Source organism: Macrotis lagotis, chromosome X (assembly GCF_037893015.1).
Source record: "Macrotis lagotis isolate mMagLag1 chromosome X, bilby.v1.9.chrom.fasta, whole genome shotgun sequence".
NCBI classification, from domain to species: Eukaryota; Metazoa; Chordata; class Mammalia; order Peramelemorphia; family Peramelidae; genus Macrotis; species Macrotis lagotis.
In genome coordinates, this window is record NC_133666.1 from 207,348,893 (window position 1) to 207,359,462 (window position 10,570).

The following is a 10,570-nucleotide window of genomic DNA, read 5'->3' on the forward strand; positions in this document are numbered from 1 at the left end:
ATGTCAAAATTAGGTTTCCAGAGAAGTTCATCAGCATGCCTGAGTTCTGCATGGTGGGTAATGCTCTCAAAATTTCCTAATCACCAATGGAGTGAAAAAAGAATGTGTCCTTGCTCTCATAAAATTTTTTGTTTGATGTTTTCAGCCATGTTATTCACTGAGGATAAACACAACCTCAAGGTCAACTACTGCTCTGATGGCAAATTCTTCAACTTGAAAAGTTTAAAAACCAAGACCAAAGTGGAGGAAGTGTTGGTTCATGATCTCTTGTTTGCAGGTGCCCTCAATGCAGGCTCTGAAGATGAGATGCCACAATACATGAGTTGATTCTCTGCTCCTTGTGCTAATTTTGGTCTAAAAATTAACATCAAGAAAACACAGGTGCTCCATTAGCCAGCACTACACCATCCATATGTGAAACCATCAATTACAGCAAATGGAGAAATTTTTGAGTATTGAAGGCAAGTCATTTACCTTGACAGGTACATATTGGGAATGAGGTTGACACATCCATTGTCAGTGCTAGCTCAGTATTTGGGAGACTCTGAAAGAAAATGTGGAAGAGAGGAGGTATTAGACTGACTAACAAACTGAAGCTCTACATTGCTATATGCCTATGAAACTTGGACAGAGCCGCATCTGGTAACTGAATCACTTCCATTTACATTGTCTTAGGGAGATTCTGAAGATTACCTGACAGGAGAAGATACCAGACACTGAGGACCTTTCTAGAGCAAAACTGCCTTGTATTCCAGAGAGTGCAACTGTAATGGATTGGACACATTATTAGAATGCCAGACATACACTTGCCAAAAAACTATTTTATGGAGAATTAACACAAGGCAAGTGCTCACAAGGGAATCAGAAGAAGTGATATTGAGCACCCTGAAGGTCTCATTAAAGAACTTCAGAATTGATTGTACAGATCAAAGACACTGGCACAGGGCTGCCCAGGATGGTGTACCCTTATCAGTGAGAGTGCTGCACTCTATGAGGAAGACAGAATTGAAGCAGTTCAAAGGAAATGTGACATCTGTAAATTTAGAGTACCCACCCCAGGTATTCACATGGACAATTTGTGCCCAACCTGTGGTAGAGCATTCTTAGTTTGTATTGGTTTTATCAGTCAGTCAGACATAATGTAATTTTTCTCAAAGATAGTGATGTCATTTTGGTCTTCTTTGATAAGGAAACACAAGAACCACCCAACTAACCAATCAACAAACTAGCATGCACAGAAGATACACCCTGATAAATCCTTTAGACAGATGGGCTAAATCAGGAGGGAAGCTGAGGGGTCTCAAATCAAGAGTGAATTAAGGGGGATAACTACCCCAAGCATATGAAGTCTACCACTATAGAATGGGCAGATGAAAACAATTTGTTTCAACAGTCATGAAGGCAATTGAAGTAGGCATAGTGGAGTGCTTAGAGCTTGGTTAGATATCAAGGACACCAAGGTCTTCCACTGCATCAAGAGCCATCATTAGTTGCCTTGACTCTGTTGCCAGTGATGACTTTGGAGGGGAGAGTGAGGTCAATAACTTCGAGCAACTCTGCCTTACTTAAATGCAATTTATGCACAAAATCAAAAGACATCACCCATACCACTTTACCATTCCTATCTCAAAGTTCTGTGGTGATAGGTGAATGACAAAGCAGCAGGTGCAGAAACACTGAGACTTTATGTCAACCCTGCACTCTGATTGCCCAAATTGTAGGCAATTTCCACAATGGAAGCAGCAGCAGGATTTGTCAGTCCTGTGAGTGTATAAGTAATTCTTTTAAGGACCATACTGCTCACCTTCTGTTGTGATTAAGGGGCTAAAAAAAAAAAAAGGTGCTCTAAAAATTGTCTGCTTACCCAACCCTAGCCTGATTACCTCAGCAGGCAGGAATTTCACCATTTGGTCAAAACACAAAAAAAATGTACAAAAACTTTTTCAAAGAAGATTCCATTCACCATTGGTGCATGGAATGTACACGCCCTCATAGGCAACACAAAACCCAATAGACCTGAAAGATGAACAGCTCTTGCTGAAAGAGAACTCAGCAAGTATCGTATCCAAATAGCAGCCCTGAGTGAAATAAGGCTGGCAAATGAAGGCCAGATTGTTGAAATTGGAACTGGATTCATATTTTTCTGGAGTGGCTGCAGTGAAGGGGAGTCCCATGAAGCTGAGGTAGGTTTTGCAATCCAAACTAATCTAATCAACAAGGTTGCATGCCTACCAAAAGGAAAGAACTACTAAAAGGAGGCTCATGACAATGAGATTGACACTTGAAGGAAAATGCCATGCTAGAACTCTGATGAAGTCAAAGAAAAATTTTATGAAGACCTGGAGAGCCTTATCATCAATGTACCAAAAGAGGGCAAGCTTATAATTCTGGGGGACTTTAATACTACAGTTGGCCCAGACTACAAAACATGGCAGAGAATATTTTAGAGAAATGGAGTTGGAAATAGCAATAGCAATGGTCACCAACTATTGAACACTTGCTCATCTCATGACCACTTCACACAACTGTCTTCCATTTACCTAAACACAATAAAACTTCCTGGATATACCCTCCCAACAAATATTGACTCTGTGATTATACGGAGAAGAAACAGACAGGATGTGAGCCTGACAAAAGCAATATATGATGCAGAGTACTATAGTGATCACAGACTCATCCTCTCCAAGCTAAATATTCAAATTCAAGTAAACCAGCTGTCCCAAGGCAAAGCGACTACCAAATGAATCAATGTCAAAAGATTAGAGTGTTTCTCTAAACAGGAACAGTTTGTTGTTAACTTGGAGGGAAAGTTGAGTCAACACACAGTTGGCAACAGTAGAGCAGAAAAGGAGTGGGCAACTTTCCAGAAATTTGATGTACAGCTCTGCATTTGTTCATTTGGTCAAACACTAACAAACATCAAGACTGGTTTGATGAAAATGTTGGAGAAATTCAGAAACTTCTAAATGAATATTGAGAATTTCACAGGGTTAATTAGCAGGATAGTTCATCTATTTCTAAGAAGGCAGCATTTAATTCCATGAAAATTAAAGTATAAATGAAGCTTAAAGAGTTTCAGGATTCTTGACTCAATAAGAAGGCAGATGAAAGTCAGTTTTATGCAGATAGTAACAATCCAAAGTGCTTTTATGATGACCTGAAGGCTATTTATGGACCAAAACAAAATAAAGTGTATCTCAATTACTCAGTGCTTATGAAGTCACATAGATTAACAATATGGACATGATCCTAGAGAGGTGGACTAAACACTTCCATTGCATTTTTAAGATACTATTCTTAAGATAAATCAATGAATGTTTATCTCAAGTTGAAGTCAGCTGAAGCTCCATCTAAAGAAGAGGTTTTGAACACTATTAGTCTCCTTTTATGTGTCAAAGCACCTGAAGCTAGTTCTATTCCATCGGACATCTACAATGTGGGAGGTTCAATACTCATATAAAAACTGATTGAAATTTTTCAGGTAATATGACAAAAGAGATTATTCTGAAGGAGTTCAAGGATACCTCCTCTGTCCATCTCTATAAAGGTAAAGGAAATAGATTGTCATGTGACAATCACAGGGGTGTTTCTATTTTAGTCATTGATGGTAAGATTCTTGCCAGAATTCTCCTCAATAGGCTGATCCTTCATCTGGAAAATGGTCACCTCCCTGAGAGCCAATGTGGCTTTAGAAAGGGTTGAGGACAAGTCAATATGGTATTTGCTGCCCAACAATTCCAGGAAAAATGCCAAGATCAGAACAGAGGTGTAGATCTGACCAAGACCTTTGATCTCATCAGCTGTAAGGGCTTATGGAAAATTATGTCAAAATTTGATTGTTCAGAGAAGTTTATCAGTATTGTATTTCAATTTCATGATGGAATGTTAGCTTGGGTTCTGGATAGTGGACAATGCTCTCATGATTTCCTGGTCTTTAATGGAGTGAAACAAGGCAATGTCCTTGCTCCCACACTTTGAAGCATGATGTTTTCAGTCAATAGTCAGTTATCAAATGCCTTCAATGGCATCAAGAGCAACTACTGCTCTGCCAGCAAATTCTTCAACTTGAAAAGACTACATAACAAGACCAAAGTGGAAGAGTTGTTGGTGCATGATTTTCTGTTTGCTGATGATATTTGCAGCCTCTGAAGCTGCGATGCAACATAGTAGAAATTGATTCTCTTCTACCTGTGCTAACTTTTGCCTTACAAGTAATACCAAGAAAGCACAGGTTTTCCATCAGCCATCATCACACCACTGATTACAGCAAATAGAGAAGTTTTGAATACTGTGAATAAATTCACTTACACTGTCAGTGTCCTTTCCAGGGAGTTACACCTTGATAATATTGTTAACACATGCATTGCCAGAACTAGCTCAGTATTTGGGAGACTCTGAAAGAAAGTATAGGCGAGAAGAGATATTAGATTGACTACTAAAATAAAGGTCTATAGAATCATTGTTCTAACCTCATTGCTGCATGCCTGTGAACCCTGGACAGTCTACCAATGCAGTGCCAGGAAACTGAATCACTTCCATTTAAAGTGTCTTCAGGAAAATCTAAAGAGCACTTAGAAGGCCCTTTCTTGAGCTAAACTGCTAAGCATTCAAGCATTACTAAAGAGAGTGCAACTAAGATATGCCAGGCATACCTTGCCAAAAAGATGATTTTATGAAGAACTCATATAGGGCAAGCATTCACAAGGGGAGGTAAGAAAGAATGACATAGGACCCTGAAGGTTTCCCTTAAGAGTTTTGGAATCAATTGTGCAATATGAGGGACATTGGCATAGCACTGCCCAGAATGGCATGACCTCACTTTGCTCTATAAGCAAGGTAGAATTCAAGAGTTCAAAGAACATGTGATATATGTAAGTTTAGATTAACCACCCCAGGTGTTCACATGGACAATTGTACCCCACCTGTGGTAGATCATTCCAAGTTCATATTAGTCTGGTCAGTCACAGTCAGACACACTGCAATTCATCTCCAATACAGTGATGTCATTTTGATATTCTTCAATAACAAAATATAAGAACTAACCAACCAACCTTCTGGAATATCATATTCCAAATCCTCAGATTTTTTAAGGTAGAAGCTGCCAAATATTGTGTTGTCCCAACTGTGGTTCCATAATATTTAACTTTTTTCTGGCTTTCCTCTGTTTTCCCTGGGTTTCCACAATGTTTTCTCTTTGACCTGGGAGCTTTGGAATTTGGCAGTAACATTCCTGGGAATTTTCATTTTGAAATCTTTTTCTGGAAGTGATCAGTGGATTCTTCCAATTTGAATTATTTTCTCTTGGTCTAAGATATTGGGGTCTATGATATAAAGTTTTCTTTGATAATTTCTTGAAATGGGATGTCTAAGCTCTTTTATAATCATGGATTTCAGGTAATCTGATAATTTTTATTGATATTTTATTTTTCCAAATGCCTTTTATGAAAGTTTTTTCAACCTTCACCCATAGGTGTATGTATATTTTTAAATTACAAAATTTCCTTCCACCCTCCTTTCCCACACCCCTCCCCTCAGCAACAGTCAGGTTAATAATGTACATACATATTTTTGATAAACATGTTTACAGATTAATCATTTTTGGTATGAGGAATTAAGATTAAGGGAAAGAGATACATAAGAGATAATTTTTATAAAGTGTTCATCACATTCTGAAGGGTTTTTGTGGTTGTTGTTTTGCTTTTCTTCATCTGGATGGGTCTAACATTGTCCATGGCTGATCCTAATATGGTTGCCCTAGCTCTCTGAACTGCTGAGAGGAACTACTTCCATCAAGATTGATCATCTCACAATGTTCAACTCCCTTCTCTCAGTATCAGATCCTGTAACTCATTCCATGATTCTCTAGAGTCCAATCATTCATGGTTTCTTATAGAACAATATTATGCCATAGCATTCGTGTGCCATAACTTATTTAGCCATTCCCCAGTTGATGGGCATCCCCTCAATTTACAATTCCTTGCCACAACAAAAAGAGCTACTATGAATATTTTGGTACATGTGGGACTTTTCTCATTTTTTAAAAGATTTCTTCTGGATATAGGCCTAGAATTAGAATTTCTGGGACAAAGGGAATGAACATTTTTATTGCTCTTTGGGCATAGCTTCATTTACCACCAGCAATGCATCAATGTTTCAGTCCTCTCAAAATCTCTCCAATACTGGTCATTTTCCCTTTTTTTTCTCATCTTAGCCAATCTGACATGTGTGAGGAGATACCTATAGTTGTTTTAATTTGCATTTCTCTAATCAATAATGATTTGGAGCATTTTTTCATGTGATTATATACAACTTTAATTTCTTCATTTGAAAACTCTCTATTCCTATCCTTTGACCAATTATCAATTAAGGAATGATTTGTAACCTTATAAATTTGATGCAATTCTCTTTATATTTTACAAATGAGATCTTTATCAGAACTCCTAGTTGTGAAGATTGTTACCCAGCTTTCTGCTTTCCTTCTAATTCTGGGAGCATTGATTTTATTAGTGCAAAACCTTTTGAATTTAATATAGTCAAAATCATCCATTTTGCAGTTTACAATGTACTCTAATTCTTATTTGGTCATAAATTTATCCCCTTTCCTTAGATTCGATATTTCTTGGTCTATTAATTCATCTATGGTGTCACCTTTTCTGTCTAAACCCTGTACCCATTTTTACCTTATTTTGTTACACCTGTGAAATGTGGTTCTAGTTTTTGCCACACTATTTTCCAATTTTCCCAACGATTTTTGTCAAATAGTGAGTTCTTAACCCAAAAACTGATGTCTTTGGGTTTGTCAAACAATAGATTGCTGTAGTCAATGTGGTTTTTGTGGACCCTATCCTAATCCACTGATCCATTATTCTATTTCTTAACCAATACCAGGCAGTTTTGACAACTGCCATTTATAGTATAGTGTTAGCTCTGGTAGAGCTAGACCACCTTCCTTTACATTTTTTTTCATCAATTGCCTAGCTATTCTTGATTTCTTGTTGCTCCAGATGAATTTTATTATTTTTTTTCTAGCTCAGTAAAATAGTTTTGGTAGATTGATTGGTATGGCAGTGAATAAGTAATTTAATTTGTGTAGAATTGTCATTTTTATTATACTAGCTCGACCTAACCACAAGCAATTGACATTTTTCCAATTATTTAGATCTGACTTTATTTGGGTGATAAGTGCTTTATAATTGTGTTCATACAGTTTCTGGGTTTGTCTTGGGAAATAGATTCCCAAGTATTTAATGATGTCCATAGTTAGTTTAAATGAAATTTCTTTCTTTCTCTTGCTCTTGGGCTTTGTTGTTCATATAGAAATGCTGATTATTTATTTGGGTTTATTTTATATCCTGCTACTTGCAGAATTTGTTAATTTCAAGGAGTTTTTAAGATGATTTTTCTCAAGTTCTCTAAGTATACCATCATATCTTCTGCAAAGAGTAAAATCCTTGCTTCCTCATTGCCAATCCTGATTCCTTCAATTTCTTTTTCTTCTCTTATTGCTAAATATAACATTTCTAATACTATGTTGAATAGTAATAGTGATAATAGTTATCCTTGTTTTACTCCTGATCTTATTGGAAATGCTCTAAATTTATTCCCATTTCATATAATTTTTATTGATGATTTTATATAGATACTATTTATTTTACAGAAAGCTCCATCTATTCCTAAACTTTCTACTGTTTTAATAAGAATGGATATTGCATTTTTTCAAAGGCTTTTTCAGCATCTATTGAGATAACTATATGATTTCTGTTGGTTTTACTATTGATTGTTCAATTATATTGAGGATTTTTCTAATATTGAATCATCCTTGCCTACGTGGTATAAATCCTACCTAATGGTGTATTATCTTATTAATAACATGCTGTAGTCTTATTGCTAAAATTATATTTAAGATTTTTGCATCAGTATTCATTAGGGAGATTTGTCTATAATTTTCCTTGTTTGTTTTGGTTATTCCTGATTTAGATATCAATACCATGTTGGTGTCATAAAAAGATAATTTTTTTTGATGAGGCAATCATGGTTAAGAGACTTGCTCATGGTCACATAGCTTGTAAGGGTCAATTGTCTGAGGTTGGATTTGACTGGAGAGGTCAGTGCTCTATTCACTGCACCACCTAGCCATGCCAAGTCTGTTCATTCTTAAATTAACTCTCCCGTATCTATTTTTCAGGTCTATTGTTTTTCTGAGATAGTTCACATTTTATTCTATTTTTTTATTCTTTTGATTTTGTTTGATTGCTTCCTAGTGTCTCAAGAAATCATAGCTTCCCAATTGTGCAATTTTTATTTTTACAGAATTAATTTCTTTGATAAATTTTTGTAACTATTTTTGTATCTGATCAGTTTTACTTTTTAAGCAATTCTTTTCCTTAGTGATTATTTGAAACTATTTTTCCATTTGACCAGTTCTACTTTTTAAGGAATTCTTCTCTTACATTTGTGCACTTTTTTACATTTGACCTGTTCTATTCTTTTTTTTTTTTTACAAAGACTGGAAATCTTTATTCAGATCAGCAAACTCACATTCCTTAAGCCTCAGGCTTTGAATGGACCTTATGAGGAAGAGGAGAAGGAAGGAGGAGAGAGGAGAATGCAAGACCAATGCATCTCCCCACACATCCCCTCTACCCCACAAACTTTTCTCAGACTACTGGGTTATGAGGGGAATGCCAAGAAGGGAGGGACCAAGGGGAAAAGGGGCTCCTGCCAAGGAGAGGCCTACACAGATATGTGACTTTTAAAGACCATTTATGGTCAAGACAGTAGCCACTACAGGCCCCTCCCTATAAATTAAGTTGGAGTGGAGGATCAGGAAGAACAACCTTATAGAAAAGAAATTAGTCCCATGTTCAGCTGCTTTCAAAGCAGTGCCCTGAACTCTGGCCTAAAGAATGACTATAAGGGTGCAATTCCAAAATAAGCCAGGGTGGGAGAATGAATAGCAATGTTGAAGGAGTCGGGTACCCCTGAGTTTTAGTCCAGGAGAGAGGACGATCCGGTGATTGGTCCAGTTTTGCTGATTTGGGGGACAAGAAGTGTACACATCAAGTTCATCAAATGTATATATCAAGATGAAAAGGTACTTGCTCATCACCTATAGTCACAACAGGAAAAGCAGTGTCACCAATGACTAAGAAATAAGGAAGAAGAGGGAACAGAAGGGATTTGAGAGTTCCATGGGCTTCTTAGGAATGCCACTGCTAGAAATATATTAATCTTTCAAGGGATTATGAGGATGAGTGGTGATCAGAGGATCTGGCATGGTATCCCATAACCAGTCATGGCTTCCTGAGATGCCCCATGGTTGGTGTCCATTTGAAGCCTGATGACATTCTTGCCCTCCTGCAGTTGGTTATCTGTGAAGTTTTGGGGATTCTCCTTGGACTTCTTAGGGAACCAGTTAGGATTGCCAGAGAAGAACCCATCACCACGGGCTACCTCCAGTATACAAAGGTTCATCAGTGTTCGCTGCACACAGGCCATATTCTTTCCTTCACAGAGAGCCACAGATTGGAAGATATCAGTGGCATTGATGCCATAGTGCTCTGCCACCTGCAGGAACTGAGAAATCTGCTCCATCTGCTTGAGGTCCATCCCTGAAGCCTGGATCTTCTTTACTAGACCCTGGCCTTCAGGGTGTAGCCCATTGATGAGCTCACACAGCACTATACCGTCCTTGAGTCAGTTTTGGTAATTCTCTCACCCAGACTGGGGCTGCCCAAAATCCCTGCAGCACTGTGGTGATCCACTAAATGGCAATCTGCTCTAGGTCAGTATCATACCGCTTCTCAATTTTCTGTTATACCTCCAGGCTCAGTCCGTAAACAGGTCCCCTGATGGCCATTCTGAGATAATGATGCAGACATCTTTACCACAAAGAGGATGGAGAGCAGAACGGGTTGGGGTGCGGTGAGCAGAGTTTGACCAACCTGTCCTAGTCTTAATATATTATTTTCTTTAATATTTTGGTGCCTCCTTAATGTAGCTATTGATGCTTTCTTGATTTACATTCATTTCTTTTCCCCAAGTTTCTTCTGCCATTCTTATTTGCTTTTTAAAATATTTTGAGCTCTTTCAGTACCTGAGAGCAGTTTAATTTTTCTTTGAGGTTTGCTCTGTAGTTGCTTAGATCTCATTATCTTCTGAGTTTACATTTCAATCTTACCTGTCACCCCTGTAACTTTCTACCTTCATTTTCTTTTTTGGGGGGTGAGGAGTTGTACATTTTCCCAGGCCATTTCTTTACCATTGTTTTTAGTATTTGTTTCCAATTACATGTAAAGATAAATTTTACCAGTCATTAAAAAATTTTTTTGAATTTCACATTTTCTCCCTCCCTACATCCTTTCATAAGATGGTAAGAAATTTGATATATGTTATGCATGTACAATTAATTTCATTTTAGTCATGTAAAGCAAGAAACAGAACAAAAGAAAAAAATATGAAAAAATACAGAGTAAATAGTAGGTTTTGATCTGCATTCAGACTCCATCAACTCTTTCTCAGGATATATTTAGCATTTTACATCATAAATCCTTGGAATTGTCTAGAGCAT

The 10,570-nt window shown here is 37.3% G+C and overlaps 1 pseudogene; it reads right to left on the reverse strand.

The window, feature by feature from the left end:
* Positions 1-9,261: 9,261 nt before the first annotated feature.
* LOC141502208 (transgelin-2 pseudogene) lies at positions 9,262-9,859 on the reverse strand (annotated as a pseudogene).
* Between the last annotated feature and the right edge of the window lie 711 nt (positions 9,860-10,570).